We start from the raw sequence: 17,382 nt of genomic DNA on the forward strand, positions 1-17,382 counted from the left end.
CCACTAGCTATCCAAAACTCCTGCGTGCCACAAGGGCTAGCCGCATCATGCCCTCTTGGAGAAACACTTTCGCTTTGCACATTCCCAAACAAGGAAACAAAGTGGCCAAAGGGCATGTTCGCATAACCCAAATAACCCCAAGGTGAGCGGCACAGAGGCTTCAACATATCTAACTTCTTGGCGTCCCGCAAGACACCCTTTGGGCGACATTCCTCCGGCAACGGGATCACAACTCTACGCAGGTTAAGTACGTAACCGCATCCTCACGTACTGCCAAAGCCATCCCCTTCGTGGGCAGCTGATGCCAGCACATCACGAACAGGACGCATTCTTTGGAAGACGTGGCCAGCTCCTGCAACCCAATCATGACAGCCCATCCCACGACATCACACAGGACATGTCCTCATGATGCCTTGCCATCTTCTGCAGGCCAGCAGCCACCACGCAGGCTTCAATGCAGCACTCGGTCCTAACCCCACTCCACGATGACCCACTTAGTGCCAAAACTCTGTCGGGATCTGCAGTGGAGTAGCCGACATGGGCAATACCTAGCCCTAATCCATCAGCTCCCTTCCGTTGAAGACCAACCCCAGCCCACACCCACCCACTGCTCCATCCCCACCGGGCACTAAATGACTTCAACGCGTCAAAACAAATGACGGGGAGGGACACAGGCCTGGCCTGAGGCTCCAGGCTCCAACCAGGGACGCTTCCTCATTTTGGCTTCCAGAAATAGCCCCCGAAGCTGCATGCACAAATGTGATCCTGGCCAAAGCACACCTTTCCAAGCTGCAAGCTTACTGGGCCTACACCAGCACGCACTCCGACACTGAAGACCAGCAGGAGAGCCTTCCCCCTCGCATGCCCTCAACGGTCTTTTAGCAGGGACCTAATATGCGTAGATGACCCAGCTTATGGGCAGACACAGTGGACCCCCAGATAGGAGCACCTCGAATTCTGGAACCCTGGTGTGTGTTTGCATGCAGGTCAGAAGGGGACGCTGGCCCTCACTCCTCACTCTCCCATACACCCGAGAGACGAAACGTGCTGGACCTCAGATTCGATGAGGAGACGGTAGAGTGTTCTCACTCATTTTGTTCAGATTTTCCAAGGAATGCATACAAGGGTGTCATCATCGATCCAAGCACAGGCTGGGACGCTGCAGAACACAACCGGGCATGCCGTGGGGGTCTGAAGAGGAGAGATGACCTCGGAGTACACCAAAACCCTGGGGAATCTACAGCCCTCAGGCCACTCAGAAAGAGCAACAGTCAATCCACTCTTGCAGCCACTGGGACCGTCTGAGGAAAACCTCATATCCAATGGCACATCTTAGGGTGGGTGAAAGCCTACCTTCCTGAGTTAGCCAGAGCCACGCGTAGCAACATGCCCCCGCGTCATGTTTCCACTTTTCCTTAGCACCTGCAGTCATCAGCCAACACGTAGGTCTTCTTGTCTTTGCCGACGGCCAGCCTCGTCCAGCAGCTGCACCTGAGAACTGGACATAAATCAGGCAGGCTTCAGAATTGGACCGGTGTACTCAGAGATCATGATTCATGAGAATTTTTACCTGGGCTTGAGCTCGGACCCTGTCTCCCAAGGATGTCTACCTTTACAGAGAACTCAATGTTTGTCTGACAGCACGACTGCAGGAAATAAGGCGTGTACGTTGGCCGGTACGTGAGAGGGTATATTTTTGTTTTCACGCATGTGCGCGTGTGTGACTGTTACTGCACACGAGAACGCGCTTGTGGGCGTCTTCGTGTGCCTCTGAATCCGCATCTTGCTCTCTGTGTGTCCCTGTGGCCCTCTCCTGAGACCTCGAACCATAAAAGCCAGAGTTTATACACAGCGTCCTGGATTTGGAACCCCCAACTGAATGGAGAAAGACCTCTTCAAGCTTCAACAGACTGAATGTGAACTTTGAAACCCAGGGGGTTTTGAAATAGGCCACGGACTTCCACTCTTCCACAACCAAGCCTTCTGACCAACGCACAAACACCTGACGAGACCTGCTTTCCGACCGTGGGTGTAACATATAGATGGACCCAGAAATCCTGCAACCTAGTAGAATATGTAATGTGCACTTGGGGCCACTCCCATCATTTTTAGGACCAAGGAAACCTCCTATGGGCGGGCCGACCTGTTACTGGCAACACACAATATGCAGCCCGGCACCTCTCAAGGGGCTAACATAATTCGGCCCAACTGCCAATTATTGCCAACTATGCCAAATCACTTTGCGAGGACCCATGGGAATGCCCACCACAGGAAGTGGTGGGCTTCAGTAACCAAGACACACGTTCAAACCCCACTGCGGAAACTAGGCTAGCTTCCCAGGCACGTGTTGCCAGCATTCAGCCACCAGGTTTGGCGGCCCTGAACCCGGAGGAAACACTCAAATTCTTGACAGTGTTGTCGTACGTGCCCTCCTCCTGCCCACCGGGTAAGTCGAACCTACTGGAAGCCACAGACATCATTCAAACACGGGGTCACTGTATACCAGGGATGGCAGACTGCAAACATGACTGCTTTGATGACACTGACCATACCCCATGCATCCTGGCACTTCTTCACTGACAGAGTGACACTACCGAGAACCTCCCAGATGTCAAAGGCACTCTCCCCGAGGACCACAGACCGATTTCCAATGGAAGAACTCTGCTTCGCGAGGGGACCTGCAAGCTTCAAAGGGCACAGTGGCTGTCCACGGCAGCGCACCTGGCATCAGAACACTGAACGCATCTCTGCTCCGCCAACGGACTGCTCCAGATAAACCACTAGCTATCCAAAACTCCTGCGTGCCACAAGGGCTGGCCGCATCAGGCCCTCTCGGAGAAACACTTTCGCTTTGCACATTCCCAAACAAGGAAACAAAGTGGCCAAAGGGCATGTTCGCATAACCCAAATACCCCCAAGGTGAGCGGCACAGACGCTTCAACATGTCTAACTTCTCGGCATCCCACAAGACACCCTTTGGGCGACATACCTCCGGAAACGGGATCACAACTCTACGCAGGTTAAGTATGTAACCACATCCTCATGTACTGCCAAAGCCATCCCCTTCGTGGGCAGCTGATGCCAGCACATCACGAACAGGACGCATTCTTGGGAAGACGTGGCCAGCCCCTGCAACCCAATCATGACAGCCCATCCCACGACATCACACAGGACATGTCCTCATGATGCCTTGCCATCTTCTGAAGGCCAGCAGCCACCACGAAGGCTTCAATGCAGCACTCGGTCCTAACCCCACTCCACGATGACCCACTTAGTGCCAAAACTCTGTCGGGATCTGCAGTGGAGTAGCCGACATGGGCAATACCTAGCCCTAATCCATCAGCTCCCTTCCGTTGAAGACCAACCCCAGCCCACACCCACCCACTGCTCCATCCCCACCGGGCACTAAATGACTTCAACGCGTCAAAACAAATGACGGGGAGGGACACAGGCCTGGCCTGAGGCTCCAGGCTCCAACCAGGGACGCTTCCTCATTTTGGCTTCCAGAAATAGCCCCCGAAGCTGCATGCACAAATGTGATCCTGGCCAAAGCACACCTTTCCAAGCTGCAAGCTTACTGGGCCTACACCAGCACGCACTCCGACACTGAAGACCAGCAGGAGAGCCTTCCCCCTCGCATGCCCTCAACGGTCTTTTAGCAGGGACCTAATATGCGTAGATGACCCAGCTTATGGGCAGACACAGTGGACCCCCAGATAGGAGCACCTCGAATTCTGGAACCCTGGTGTGTGTTTGCATGCAGGTCAGAAGGGGACGCTGGCCCTCACTCCTCACTCTCCCATACCCCCGAGAGACGAAACGTGCTGGACCTCAGATTCGATGAGGAGACGGTAGAGTGTTCTCACTCATTTTGTTCAGATTTTCCAAGGAATGCATACAAGGGTGTCATCATCGATCCAAGCACAGGCTGGGACGCTGCAGAACACAACCGGGCATGCCGTGGGGGTCTGAAGAGGAGAGATGACCTCGGAGTACACCAAAACCCTGGGGAATCTACAGCCCTCAGGCCACTCAGAAAGAGCAACAGTCAATCCACTCTTGCAGCCACTGGGACCGTCTGAGGAAAACCTCATATCCAATGGCACATCTTAGGGTGGGTGAAAGCCTACCTTCCTGAGTTAGCCAGAGCCACGCGTAGCAACATGCCCCCGCGTCATGTTTCCACTTTTCCTTAGCACCTGCAGTCATCAGCCAACACGTAGGTCTTCTTGTCTTTGCCGACGGCCAGCCTCGTCCAGCAGCTGCACCTGAGAACTGGACATAAATCAGGCAGGCTTCAGAATTGGACCGGTGTACTCAGAGATCATGATTCATGAGAATTTTTACCTGGGCTTGAGCTCGGACCCTGTCTCCCAAGGATGTCTACCTTTACAGAGAACTCAATGTTTGTCTGACAGCACGACTGCAGGAAATAAGGCGTGTACGTTGGCCGGTACGTGAGAGGGTATATTTTTGTTTTCACGCATGTGCGCGTGTGTGACTGTTACTGCACACGAGAACGCGCTTGTGGGCGTCTTCGTGTGCCTCTGAATCCGCAACTTGCTCTCTGTGTGTCCCTGTGGCCCTCTCCTGAGACCTCGAACCATAAAAGCCAGAATTTATACACAGCGTCCTGGATTTGGAACCCCCAACTGAATGGAGAAAGACCTCTTCAAGCTTCAACAGACTGAATGTGAACTTTGAAACCCAGGGGGTTTTGAAATAGGCCACGGACTTCCACTCTTCCACAACCAAGCCTTCTGACCAACGCACAAACACCTGACGAGACCTGCTTTCCGACCGTGGGTGTAACATATAGATGGACCCAGAAATCCTGCAACCTAGTAGAATATGTAATGTGCACTTGGGGCCACTCCCATCATTTTTAGGACCAAGGAAACCTCCTATGGGCGGGCCGACCTGTTACTGGCAACACACAATATGCAGCCCGGCACCTCTCAAGGGGCTAACATAATTCGGCCCAACTGCCAATTATTGCCAACTATGCCAAATCACTTTGCGAGGACCCATGGGAATGCCCACCACAGGAAGTGGTGGGCTTCAGTAACCAAGACCCACGTTCAAACCCCACTGCGGAAACTAGGCTAGCTTCCCAGGCACGTGTTGCCAGCATTCAGCCACCAGGTTTGGCGGCCCTGAACCCGGAGGAAACACTCAAATTCTTGACAGTGTTGTCGTACGTGCCCTCCTCCTGCCCACCGGGTAAGTCGAACCTACTGGAAGCCACAGACATCATTCAAACACGGGGTCACTGTATACCAGGGATGGCAGACTGCAAACATGACTGCTTTGATGACACTGACCATACCCCATGCATCCTGGCACTTCTTCACTGACAGAGTGACACTACCGAGAACCTCCCAGATGTCAAAGGCACTCTCCCCGAGGACCACAGACCGATTTCCAATGGAAGAACTCTGCTTCGCGAGGGGACCTGCAAGCTTCAAAGGGCACAGTGGCTGTCCACGGCAGCGCACCTGGCATCAGAACACTGAACGCATCTCTGCTCCGCCAACGGACTGCTCCAGATAAACCACTAGCTATCCAAAACTCCTGCGTGCCACAAGGGCTGGCCGCATCAGGCCCTCTCGGAGAAACACTTTCGCTTTGCACATTCCCAAACAAGGAAACAAAGTGGCCAAAGGGCATGTTCGCATAACCCAAATACCCCCAAGGTGAGCGGCACAGACGCTTCAACATGTCTAACTTCTCGGCATCTCGCAAGACACCCTTTGGGCGACATACCTCCGGCAACGGGATCACAACTCTACGCAGGTTAAGTATGTAACCACATCCTCATGTACTGCCAAAGCCATCCCCTTCGTGGGCAGCTGATGCCAGCACATCACGAACAGGACGCATTCTTGGGAAGACGTGGCCAGCCCCTGCAACCCAATCATGACAGCCCATCCCACGACATCACACAGGACATGTCCTCATGATGCCTTGCCATCTTCTGCAGGCCAGCAGCCACCACGCAGGCTTCAATGCAGCACTCGGTCCTAACCCCACTCCACGATGACCCACTTAGTGCCAAAACTCTGTCGGGATCTGCAGTGGAGTAGCCGACATGGGCAATACCTAGCCCTAATCCATCAGCTCCCTTCCGTTGAAGACCAACCCCAGCCCACACCCAACCACTGCTCCATCCCCACCGGGCACTAAAGAACTTCAACGTGCCAAAACAAATGACTAGGAGGGACACAGGCCTGGCCTGAGGCTCCAGGCTCCAACCAGGGACGCTTCCTCATTTTGGCTTCCAGAAATAGCCCCCGAAGCTGCATGCACAAATGTGATCCTGGCCAAAGCACACCTTTCCAAGCTGCAAGCTTACTGGGCCTACACCAGCACGCACTCCGACACTGAAGACCAGCAGGAGAGCCTTCCCCCTCGCATGCCCTCAACGGTCTTTTAGCAGGGACCTAATATGCGTAGATGACCCAGCTTATGGGCAGACACAGTGGACCCCCAGATAGGAGCACCTCGAATTCTGGAACCCTGGTGTGTGTTTGCATGCAGGTCAGAAGGGGACGCTGGCCCTCACTCCTCACTCTCCCATACCCCCGAGAGACGAAACGTGCTGGACCTCAGATTCGATGAGGAGACGGTAGAGTGTTCTCACTCATTTTGTTCAGATTTTCCAAGGAATGCATACAAGGGTGTCATCATCGATCCAAGCACAGGCTGGGACGCTGCAGAACACAACCGGGCATGCCGTGGGGGTCTGAAGAGGAGAGATGACCTCGGAGTACACCAAAACCCTGGGGAATCTACAGCCCTCAGGCCACTCAGAAAGAGCAACAGTCAATCCACTCTTGCAGCCACTGGGACCGTCTGAGGAAAACCTCATATCCAATGGCACATCTTAGGGTGGGTGAAAGCCTACCTTCCTGAGTTAGCCAGAGCCACGCGTAGCAACATGCCCCCGCGTCATGTTTCCACTTTTCCTTAGCACCTGCAGTCATCAGCCAACACGTAGGTCTTCTTGTCTTTGCCGACGGCCAGCCTCGTCCAGCAGCTGCACCTGAGAACTGGACATAAATCAGGCAGGCTTCAGAATTGGACCGGTGTACTCAGAGATCATGATTCATGAGAATTTTTACCTGGGCTTGAGCTCGGACCCTGTCTCCCAAGGATGTCTACCTTTACAGAGAACTCAATGTTTGTCTGACAGCACGACTGCAGGAAATAAGGCGTGTACGTTGGCTGGTACGTGAGAGGGTATATTTTTGTTTTCACGCATGTGCGCGTGTGTGACTGTTACTGCACACGAGAACGCGCTTGTGGGCATCTTCGTGTGCCTCTGAATCCGCATCTTGCTCTCTGTGTGTCCCTGTGGCCCTCTCCTGAGACCTCGAACCATAAAAGCCAGAGTTTATACACAGCGTCCTGGATTTGGAACCCCCAACTGAATGGAGAAAGACCTCTTCAAGCTTCAACAGACTGAATGTGAACTTTGAAACCCAGGGGGTTTTGAAATAGGCCACGGACTTCCACTCTTCCACAACCAAGCCTTCTGACCAACGCACAAACACCTGACGAGACCTGCTTTCCGACCGTGGGTGTAACATATAGATGGACCCAGAAATCCTGCAACCTAGTAGAATATGTAATGTGCACTTGGGGCCACTCCCATCATTTTTAGGACCAAGGAAACCTCCTATGGGCGGGCCGACCTGCGACTGGCAACACACAAGATGCAGCCCGGCACCTCTCAAGGGGCTAACATAATTCGGCCCAACTGCCAATTATTGCCAACTATGCCAAATCACTTTGCGAGGACCCATGGGAATGCCCACCACAGGAAGTGGTGGGCTTCAGTAACCAAGACACACGTTCAAACCCCAGTGCGGAAACTAGGCTAGCTTCCCAGGCACGTGTTGCCAGCATTCAGCCACCAGGTTTGGCGGCCCTGAACCCGGAGGAAACACTCAAATTCTTGACAGTGTTGTCGTACGTGCCCTCCTCCTGCCCACCGGGTAAGTCGAACCTACTGGAAGCCACAGACATCATTCAAACACGGGGTCACTGTATACCAGGGATGGCAGACTGCAAACATGACTGCTTTGATGACACTGACCATACCCCATGCATCCTGGCACTTCTTCACTGACAGAGTGACACTACCGAGAAACTCCCAGATGTCAAAGGCACTCTCCCCGAGGACCACAGACCGATTTCCAATGGAAGAACTCTGCTTCGCGAGGGGACCTGCAAGCTTCAAAGGGCACAGTGGCTGTCCACGGCAGCGCACCTGGCATCAGAACACTGAACGCATCTCTGCTCCGCCAACGGACTGCTCCAGATAAACCACTAGCTATCCAAAACTCCTGCGTGCCACAAGGGCTGGCCGCATCAGGCCCTCTCGGAGAAACACTTTCGCTTTGCACATTCCCAAACAAGGAAACAAAGTGGCCAAAGGGCATGTTCGCATAACCCAAATACCCCCAAGGTGAGCGGCACAGACGCTTCAACATGTCTAACTTCTCGGCATCCCACAAGACACCCTTTGGGCGACATACCTCCGGAAACGGGATCACAACTCTACGCAGGTTAAGTATGTAACCACATCCTCATGTACTGCCAAAGCCATCCCCTTCGTGGGCAGCTGATGCCAGCACATCACGAACAGGACGCATTCTTGGGAAGACGTGGCCAGCCCCTGCAACCCAATCATGACAGCCCATCCCACGACATCACACAGGACATGTCCTCATGATGCCTTGCCATCTTCTGAAGGCCAGCAGCCACCACGCAGGCTTCAATGCAGCACTCGGTCCTAACCCCACTCCACGATGACCCACTTAGTGCCAAAACTCTGTCGGGATCTGCAGTGGAGTAGCCGACATGGGCAATACCTAGCCCTAATCCATCAGCTCCCTTCCGTTGAAGACCAACCCCAGCCCACACCCACCCACTGCTCCATCCCCACCGGGCACTAAATGACTTCAACGTGTCAAAACAAATGACGGGGAGGGACACAGGCCTGGCCTGAGGCTCCAGGCTCCAACCAGGGACGCTTCCTCATTTTGGCTTCCAGAAATAGCCCCCGAAGCTGCATGCACAAATGTGATCCTGGCCAAAGCACACCTTTCCAAGCTGCAAGCTTACTGGGCCTACACCAGCACGCACTCCGACACTGAAGACCAGCAGGAGAGCCTTCCCCCTCGCATGCCCTCAACGGTCTTTTAGCAGGGACCTAATATGCGTAGATGACCTAGCTTATGGGCAGACACAGTGGACCCCCAGATAGGAGCACCTCGAATTCTGGAACCCTGGTGTGTGTTTGCATGCAGGTCAGAAGGGGACGCTGGCCCTCACTCCTCACTCTCCCATACCCCCGAGAGACGAAACGTGCTGGACCTCAGATTCGATGAGGAGATGGTAGAGTGTTCTCACTCATTTTGTTCAGATTTTCCAAGGAATGCATACAAGGGTGTCATCATCGATCCAAGCACAGGCTGGGACGCTGCAGAACACAACCGGGCATGCCGTGGGGGTCTGAAGAGGAGAGATGACCTCGGAGTACACCAAAACCCTGGGGAATCTACAGCCCTCAGGCCACTCAGAAAGAGCAACAGTCAATCCACTCTTGCAGCCACTGGGACCGTCTGAGGAAAACCTCATATCCAATGGCACATCTTAGGGTGGGTGAAAGCCTACCTTCCTGAGTTAGCCAGAGCCACGCGTAGCAACATGCCCCCGCGTCATGTTTCCACTTTTCCTTAGCACCTGCAGTCATCAGCCAACACGTAGGTCTTCTTGTCTTTGCCGACGGCCAGCCTCGTCCAGCAGCTGCACCTGAGAACTGGACATAAATCAGGCAGGCTTCAGAATTGGACCGGTGTACTCAGAGATCATGATTCATGAGAATTTTTACCTGGGCTTGAGCTCGGACCCTGTCTCCCAAGGATGTCTACCTTTACAGAGAACTCAATGTTTGTCTGACAGCACGACTGCAGGAAATAAGGCGTGTACGTTGGCCGGTACGTGAGAGGGTATATTTTTGTTTTCACGCATGTGCGCGTGTGTGACTGTTACTGCACACGAGAACGCGCTTGTGGGCGTCTTCGTGTGCCTCTGACTCCGAATCTTGCTCTCTGTGTGTCCCTGTGGCCCTCTCCTGAGACCTCGAACCATAAAAGCCAGAGTTTATACACAGCGTCCTGGATTTGGAACCCCCAACTGAATGGAGAAAGACCTCTTCAAGCTTCAACAGACTGAATGTGAACTTTGAAACCCAGGGGGTTTTGAAATAGGCCACGGACTTCCACTCTTCCACAACCAAGCCTTCTGACCAACGCACAAACACCTGACGAGACCTGCTTTCCGACCGTGGGTGTAACATATAGATGGACCCAGAAATCCTGCAACCTAGTAGAATATGTAATGTGCACTTGGGGCCACTTCCATCATTTTTAGGACCAAGGAAACCTCCTATGGGCGGGCCGACCTGCGACTGGCAGCACACAAGATGCAGCCCGGCACCTATCAAGGGGCTAACATAATTCGGCCCAACTGCCAATTATTGCCAACTATGCCAAATCACTTTGCGAGGACCCATGGGAATGCCCACCACAGGAAGTGGTGGGCTTCAGTAACCAAGACCCACGTTCAAACCCCACTGCGGAAACTAGGCTAGCTTCCCAGGCACGTTTTGCCAGCATTCAGCCACCAGGTTTGGCGGCCCTGAACCCGGAGGAAACACTCAAATTCTTGACAGTGTTGTCGTACGTGCCCTCCTCCTGCCCACCGGGTAAGTCGAACCTACTGGAAGCCACAGACATCATTCAAACACGGGGTCACTGTATACCAGGGATGACAGACTGCAAACACGACTGCTTTGATGACACTGACCATACCCCATGCATCCTGGCACTTCTTCACTGACAGAGTGACACTACCGAGAACCTCCCAGATGTCAAAGGCACTCTCCCCGAGGACCACAGACCGATTTCCAATGGAAGAACTCTGCTTCGCGAGGGGACCTGCAAGCTTCAAAGGGCACAGTGGCTGTCCACGGCAGCGCACCTGGCATCAGAACACTGAACGCATCTCTGCTCCGCCAACGGACTGCTCCAGATAAACCACTAGCTATCCAAAACTCCTGCGTGCCACAAGGGCTGGCCGCATCAGGCCCTCTCGGAGAAACACTTTCGCTTTGCACATTCCCAAACAAGGAAACAAAGTTGCCAAAGGGCATATTCGCATAACCCAAATACCCCCAAGGTGAGCGGCACAGACGCTTCAACATGTCTAACTTCTCGGCATCCCGCAAGACACCCTTTGGGCGACATACCTCCGGCAACGGGATCACAACTCTACGCAGGTTAAGTATGTAACCACATCCTCATGTACTGCCAAAGCCATCCCCTTCGTGGGCAGCTGATGCCAGCACATCACGAACAGGACGCATTCTTGGGAAGACGTGGCCAGCCCCTGCAACCCAATCATGACAGCCCATCCCACGACATCACACAGGACATGTCCTCATGATGCCTTGCCATCTTCTGCAGGCCAGCAGCCACCACGCAGGCTTCAATGCAGCACTCGGTCCTAACCCCACTCCACGATGACCCACTTAGTGCCAAAACTCTGTCGGGATCTGCAGTGGAGTAGCCGACATGGGCAATACCTAGCCCTAATCCATCAGCTCCCTTCCGTTGAAGACCAACCCCAGCCCAAACCCAACCACTGCTCCATCCCCACCGGGCACTAAAGAACTTCAACGTGCCAAAACAAATGACTAGGAGGGACACAGGCCTGGCCTGAGGCTCCAGGCTCCAACCAGGGACGCTTCCTCATTTTGGCTTCCAGAAATAGCCCCCGAAGCTGCATGCACAAATGTGATCCTGGCCAAAGCACACCTTTCCAAGCTGCAAGCTTCCTGGGCCTGCACCAGCACGCACTCCAACTCTGAAGACCAGCAGGAGAGCCTTCCCCCTCGCATGCCCTCAATGGTCTTTCAGCAGGGACCTAATATGCGTAGATGACCCCGCTTATGGGCAGACACAGTGGACCCCCAGATAGGAGCACCTCGAATTCTGGAACCCTGGTGTGTGTTTGCATGCATGTCAGAAGGGGACGCTGGCCCTCACTCCTCACAATCCCATACCCCGAGAGACGAAACGTGCTGGACCTCAGATTCGATGAGGAGACTGTAGAGTGTTCTCACTCATTTTGTTCAGATTTTCCAAGGAATGCATACAAGGGTGTCATCATCGATCCAAGCACAGGCTGGGACGCTGCAGAACACAACCGGGCATGCCGTGGGGGTCTGAAGAGGAGAGATGACCTCGGAGTACACCAAAACCCTGGGGAATCTACAGCCCTCAGGCCACTCAGAAAGAGCAACAGTCAATCCACTCTTGCAGCCACTGGGACCGTCTGAGGAAAACCTCATATCCAATGGCACATCTTAGGGTGGGTGAAAGCCTACCTTCCTGAGTTAGCCAGAGCCACGCGTAGCAACATGCCCCCGCGTCATGTTTCCACTTTTCCTTAGCACCTGCAGTCATCAGCCAACACGTAGGTCTTCTTGACTTTGCCGACGGCCAGCCTCGTCCAGCAGCTGCACCTGAGAACTGGACATAAATCAGGCAGGCTTCAGAATTGGACCGGTGTACTCAGAGATCATGATTCATGAGAATTTTTACCTGGGCTTGAGCTCGGACCCTGTCTCCCAAAGATGTCTACCTTTACAGAGAACTCAATGTTTGTCTGACAGCACGACTGCAGGAAATAAGGCGTGTACGTTGGCCGGTACGTGAGAGGGTATATTTTTGTTTTCACGCATGTGCGCGTGTGTGACTGTTACTGCACACGAGAACGCGCTTGTGGGCGTCTTCGTGTGCCTCTGAATCCGCATCTTGCTCTCTGTGTGTCCCTGTGGCCCTCTCCTGAGACCTCGAACCATAAAAGCCAGAATTTATACACAGCGTCCTGGATTTGGAACCCCCAACTGAATGGAGAAAGACCTCTTCAAGCTTCAACAGACTGAATGTGAACTTTGAAACCCAGGGGGTTTTGAAATAGGCCACGGACTTCCACTCTTCCACAACCAAGCCTTCTGACCAACGCACAAACACCTGACGAGACCTGCTTTCCGACCGTGGGTGTAACATATAGATGGACCCAGAAATCCTGCAACCTAGTAGAATATGTAATGTGCACTTGGGGCCACTCCCATCATTTTTAGGACCAAGGAAACCTCCTATGGGCGGGCCGACCTGCGACTGGCTACAGGCAAGATGCAGCCCGTCACCTCTCAAGGGGCTAACGAAATTCGGCCCAACTGCCAATTGTTGCCAACTATGCCAAATCACTTTGCGAGGACCCATGGGAATGCCCACCACAGGAAGTGGTGGGCTTCAGTAATCAAGACGCACGTTCAAACCCCACTGCGGAAACTAGGCTAGCTTCCCAGGCACGTGTTGCCAGCATCCAGCCACCAGGTTTGGCGGCCCTGAACCCGGAGGAAACACTCAAATTCTTGACAGTGTTGTCCTACGTGCCCTCCTCCTGCCCACCGGGTAAGTCGAACCTACTGGAAGCCACAGACATCATTCAAACACGGGGTCACTGTATACCAGGGATGGCAGACTGCAAACACGACTGCTTTGATGACACTGACCATACCCCATGCATCCTGGCACTTCTTCACTGACAGAGTGACACTACCGAGAACCTCACAGAGATCAAAGGCACTCTCCCCGAGGACCAGAGACCGATTTCCAATGGAAGAACTCTGCTTCGCGAGGGGACCTGCAAGCTTCAAAGGGCACAGTGGCTGTCCACGGCAGCGCACCTGGCATCGGAACACTGAATGCATCTCTGCTCCGCCAACGGACTGCTCCAGATAAACCACTAGCTATCCAAAACTCCTGCGTGCCACAAGGGCTAGCCGCATCATGCCCTCTTGGAGAAACACTTTCGCTTTGCACATTCCCAAACAAGGAAACAAAGTGGCCAAAGGGCATGTTCGCATAACCCAAATAACCCCAAGGTGAGCGGCACAGAGGCTTCAACATATCTAACTTCTTGGCGTCCCGCAAGACACCCTTTGGGCGACATTCCTCCGGCAACGGGATCACAACTCTACGCAGGTTAAGTACGTAACTGCATCCTCACGTACTGCCAAAGCCATCCCCTTCGTGGGCAGCTGATGCCAGCACATCACGAACAGGACGCATTCTTGGGAAGACGTGGCCAGCTCCTGCAACCCAATCATGACAGCCCATCCCACGACATCACACAGGACATGTCCTCATGATGCCTTGCCATCTTCTGCAGGCCAGCAGCCACCACGCAGGCTTCAATGCAGCACTCGGTCCTAACCCCACTCCACGATGACCCACTTAGTGCCAAAACTCTGTCGGGATCTGCAGTGGAGTAGCCGACATGGGCAATACCTAGCCCTAATCCATCAGCTCCCTTCCGTTGAAGACCAACCCCAGCCCACACCCACCCACTGCTCCATCCCCACCGGGCACTAAATGACTTCAACGCGTCAAAACAAATGACGGGGAGGGACACAGGCCTGGCCTGAGGCTCCAGGCTCCAACCAGGGACGCTTCCTCATTTTGGCTTCCAGAAATAGCCCCCGAAGCTGCATGCACAAATGTGATCCTGGCCAAAGCACACCTTTCCAAGCTGCAAGCTTACTGGGCCTACACCAGCACGCACTCCGACACTGAAGACCAGCAGGAGAGCCTTCCCCCTCGCATGCCCTCAACGGTCTTTTAGCAGGGACCTAATATGCGTAGATGACCCAGCTTATGGGCAGACACAGTGGACCCCCAGATAGGAGCACCTCGAATTCTGGAACCCTGGTGTGTGTTTGCATGCAGGTCAGAAGGGGACGCTGGCCCTCACTCCTCACTCTCCCATACCCCCGAGAGACGAAACGTGCTGGACCTCAGATTTGATGAGGAGACGGTAGAGTGTTCTCACTCATTTTGTTCAGATTTTCCAAGGAATGCATACAAGGGTGTCATCATCGATCCAAGCACAGGCTGGGACGCTGCAGAACACAACCGGGCATGCCGTGGGGGTCTGAAGAGGAGAGATGACCTCGGAGTACACCAAAACCCTGGGGAATCTACAGCCCTCAGGCCACTCAGAAAGAGCAACAGTCAATCCACTCTTGCAGCCACTGGGACCGTCTGAGGAAAACCTCATATCCAATGGCACATCTTAGGGTGGGTGAAAGCCTACCTTCCTGAGTTAGCCAGAGCCACGCGTAGCAACATGCCCCCGCGTCATGTTTCCACTTTTCCTTAGCACCTGCAGTCATCAGCCAACACGTAGGTCTTCTTGTCTTTGCCGACGGCCAGCCTCGTCCAGCAGCTGCACCTGAGAACTGGACATAAATCAGGCAGGCTTCAGAATTGGACCGGTGTACTCAGAGATCATGATTCATGAGAATTTTTACCTGGGCTTGAGCTCGGACCCTGTCTCCCAAGGATGTCTACCTTTACAGAGAACTCAATGTTTGTCTGACAGCACGACTGCAGGAAATAAGGCGTGTAGGTTGGCCGGTACGTGAGAGGGTATATTTTTGTTTTCACGCATGTGCACGTGTGTGACTGTTACTGCACACGAGAACGCGCTTGTGGACGTCTTTGTGTGCCTCTGAATCCGCATCTTGCTCTCTGTGTGTCCCTGTGGCCCTCTCCTGAGACCTCGAACCATAAAAGCCAGAGTTTATACACAGCGTCCTGGATTTGGAACCCCCAACTGAATGGAGAAAGACCTCTTCAAGCTTCAACAGACTGAATGTGAACTTTGAAACCCAGGGGGTTTTGAAATAGGCCACGGACTTCCACTCTTCCACAACCAAGCCTTCTGACCAACGCACAAACACCTGACGAGACCTGCTTTCCGACCGTGGGTGTAACATATAGATGGACCCAGAAATCCTGCAACCTAGTAGAATATGTAATGTGCACTTGGGGCCACTCCCATCATTTTTAGGACCAAGGAAACCTCCTATGGGCGGGCCGACCTGTTACTGGCAACACACAATATGCAGCCCGGCACCTCTCAAGGGGCTAACATAATTCGGCCCAACTGCCAATTATTGCCAACTATGCCAAATCACTTTGCGAGGACCCATGGGAATGCCCACCACAGGAAGTGGTGGGCTTCAGTAACCAAGACCCACGTTCAAACCCCACTGCGGAAACTAGGCTAGCTTCCCAGGCACGTGTTGCCAGCATTCAGCCACCAGGTTTGGCGGCCCTGAACCCGGAGGAAACACTCAAATTCTTGACAGTGTTGTCGTACGTGCCCTCCTCCTGCCCACCGGGTAAGTCGAACCTACTGGAAGCCACAGACATCATTCAAACACGGGGTCACTGTATACCAGGGATGGCAGACTGCAAACATGACTGCTTTGATGACACTGACCATACCCCATGCATCCTGGCACTTCTTCACTGACAGAGTGACACTACCGAGAACCTCCCAGATGTCAAAGGCACTCTCCCCGAGGACCACAGACCGATTTCCAATGGAAGAACTCTGCTTCGCGAGGGGACCTGCAAGCTTCAAAGGGCACAGTGGCTGTCCACGGCAGCGCACCTGGCATCAGAACACTGAACGCATCTCTGCTCCGCCAACGGACTGCTCCAGATAAACCACTAGCTATCCAAAACTCCTGCGTGCCACAAGGGCTGGCCGCATCAGGCCCTCTCGGAGAAACACTTTCGCTTTGCACATTCCCAAACAAGGAAACAAAGTGGCCAAAGGGCATGTTCGCATAACCCAAATACCCCCAAGGTGAGCGGCACAGACGCTTCAACATGTCTAACTTCTCGGCATCCCGCAAGACACCCTTTGGGCGACATATCTCCGGCAACGGGATCAAAACTCTACGCAGGTTAAGTATGTAACCATATCCTCATGTACTGCCAAAGCCATCCCCTTCGTGGGCAGCTGATGCCAGCACATCACGAACAGGACGCATTCTTGGGAAGACGTGGCCAGCCCCTGCAACCCAATCATGACAGCCCATCCCACGACATCACACAGGACATGTCCTCATGATGCCTTGCCATCTTCTGCAGGCCAGCAGCCACCACGCAGGCTTCAATGCAGCACTCGGTCCTAACCCCACTCCACGATGACCCACTTAGTGCCAAAACTCTGTCGGGATCTGCAGTGGAGTAGCCGACATGGGCAATACCTAGCCCTAATCCATCAGCTCCCTTCCGTTGAAGACCAACCCCAGCCCACACTCAACCACTGCTCCATCCCCACCGGGCACTAAAGAACTTCAACGTGCCAAAACAAATGACTAGGAGGGACACAGGCCTGGCCTGAGGCTCCAGGCTCCAACCAGGGACGCTTCCTCATTTT

General features: G+C 53.8%; 6 non-coding genes across 6 annotated transcripts; all 6 read right to left on the reverse strand.

Moving 5' to 3' along the window:
- Positions 1 to 1,049: 1,049 nt before the first annotated feature.
- On the reverse strand, positions 1,050 to 1,142 carry LOC132489902 (small nucleolar RNA SNORD116). Its single transcript, XR_009532269.1, has one exon. It is a non-coding gene; the product is annotated as a small nucleolar RNA SNORD116 (small nucleolar RNA).
- A 2,684-nt stretch (positions 1,143 to 3,826) lies between these two features.
- Positions 3,827 to 3,919, reverse strand: LOC132489904 (small nucleolar RNA SNORD116). The gene has a single exon (XR_009532271.1). It is a non-coding gene; the product is annotated as a small nucleolar RNA SNORD116 (small nucleolar RNA).
- Positions 3,920 to 6,603: 2,684 nt separating this feature from the next.
- On the reverse strand, positions 6,604 to 6,696 carry LOC132489905 (small nucleolar RNA SNORD116). The gene has a single exon (XR_009532272.1). It is a non-coding gene; the product is annotated as a small nucleolar RNA SNORD116 (small nucleolar RNA).
- A 2,684-nt stretch (positions 6,697 to 9,380) lies between these two features.
- Positions 9,381 to 9,473, reverse strand: LOC132490105 (small nucleolar RNA SNORD116). The gene has a single exon (XR_009532466.1). It is a non-coding gene; the product is annotated as a small nucleolar RNA SNORD116 (small nucleolar RNA).
- Positions 9,474 to 12,156: 2,683 nt separating this feature from the next.
- On the reverse strand, positions 12,157 to 12,249 carry LOC132490097 (small nucleolar RNA SNORD116). Its single transcript, XR_009532458.1, has one exon. It is a non-coding gene; the product is annotated as a small nucleolar RNA SNORD116 (small nucleolar RNA).
- A 2,684-nt stretch (positions 12,250 to 14,933) lies between these two features.
- Positions 14,934 to 15,026, reverse strand: LOC132490073 (small nucleolar RNA SNORD116). The gene has a single exon (XR_009532436.1). It is a non-coding gene; the product is annotated as a small nucleolar RNA SNORD116 (small nucleolar RNA).
- Between the last annotated feature and the right edge of the window lie 2,356 nt (positions 15,027 to 17,382).

This window comes from Mesoplodon densirostris, chromosome 4 (genome assembly GCF_025265405.1).
Source record: "Mesoplodon densirostris isolate mMesDen1 chromosome 4, mMesDen1 primary haplotype, whole genome shotgun sequence".
NCBI classification, from domain to species: domain Eukaryota; kingdom Metazoa; phylum Chordata; class Mammalia; order Artiodactyla; family Ziphiidae; genus Mesoplodon; species Mesoplodon densirostris.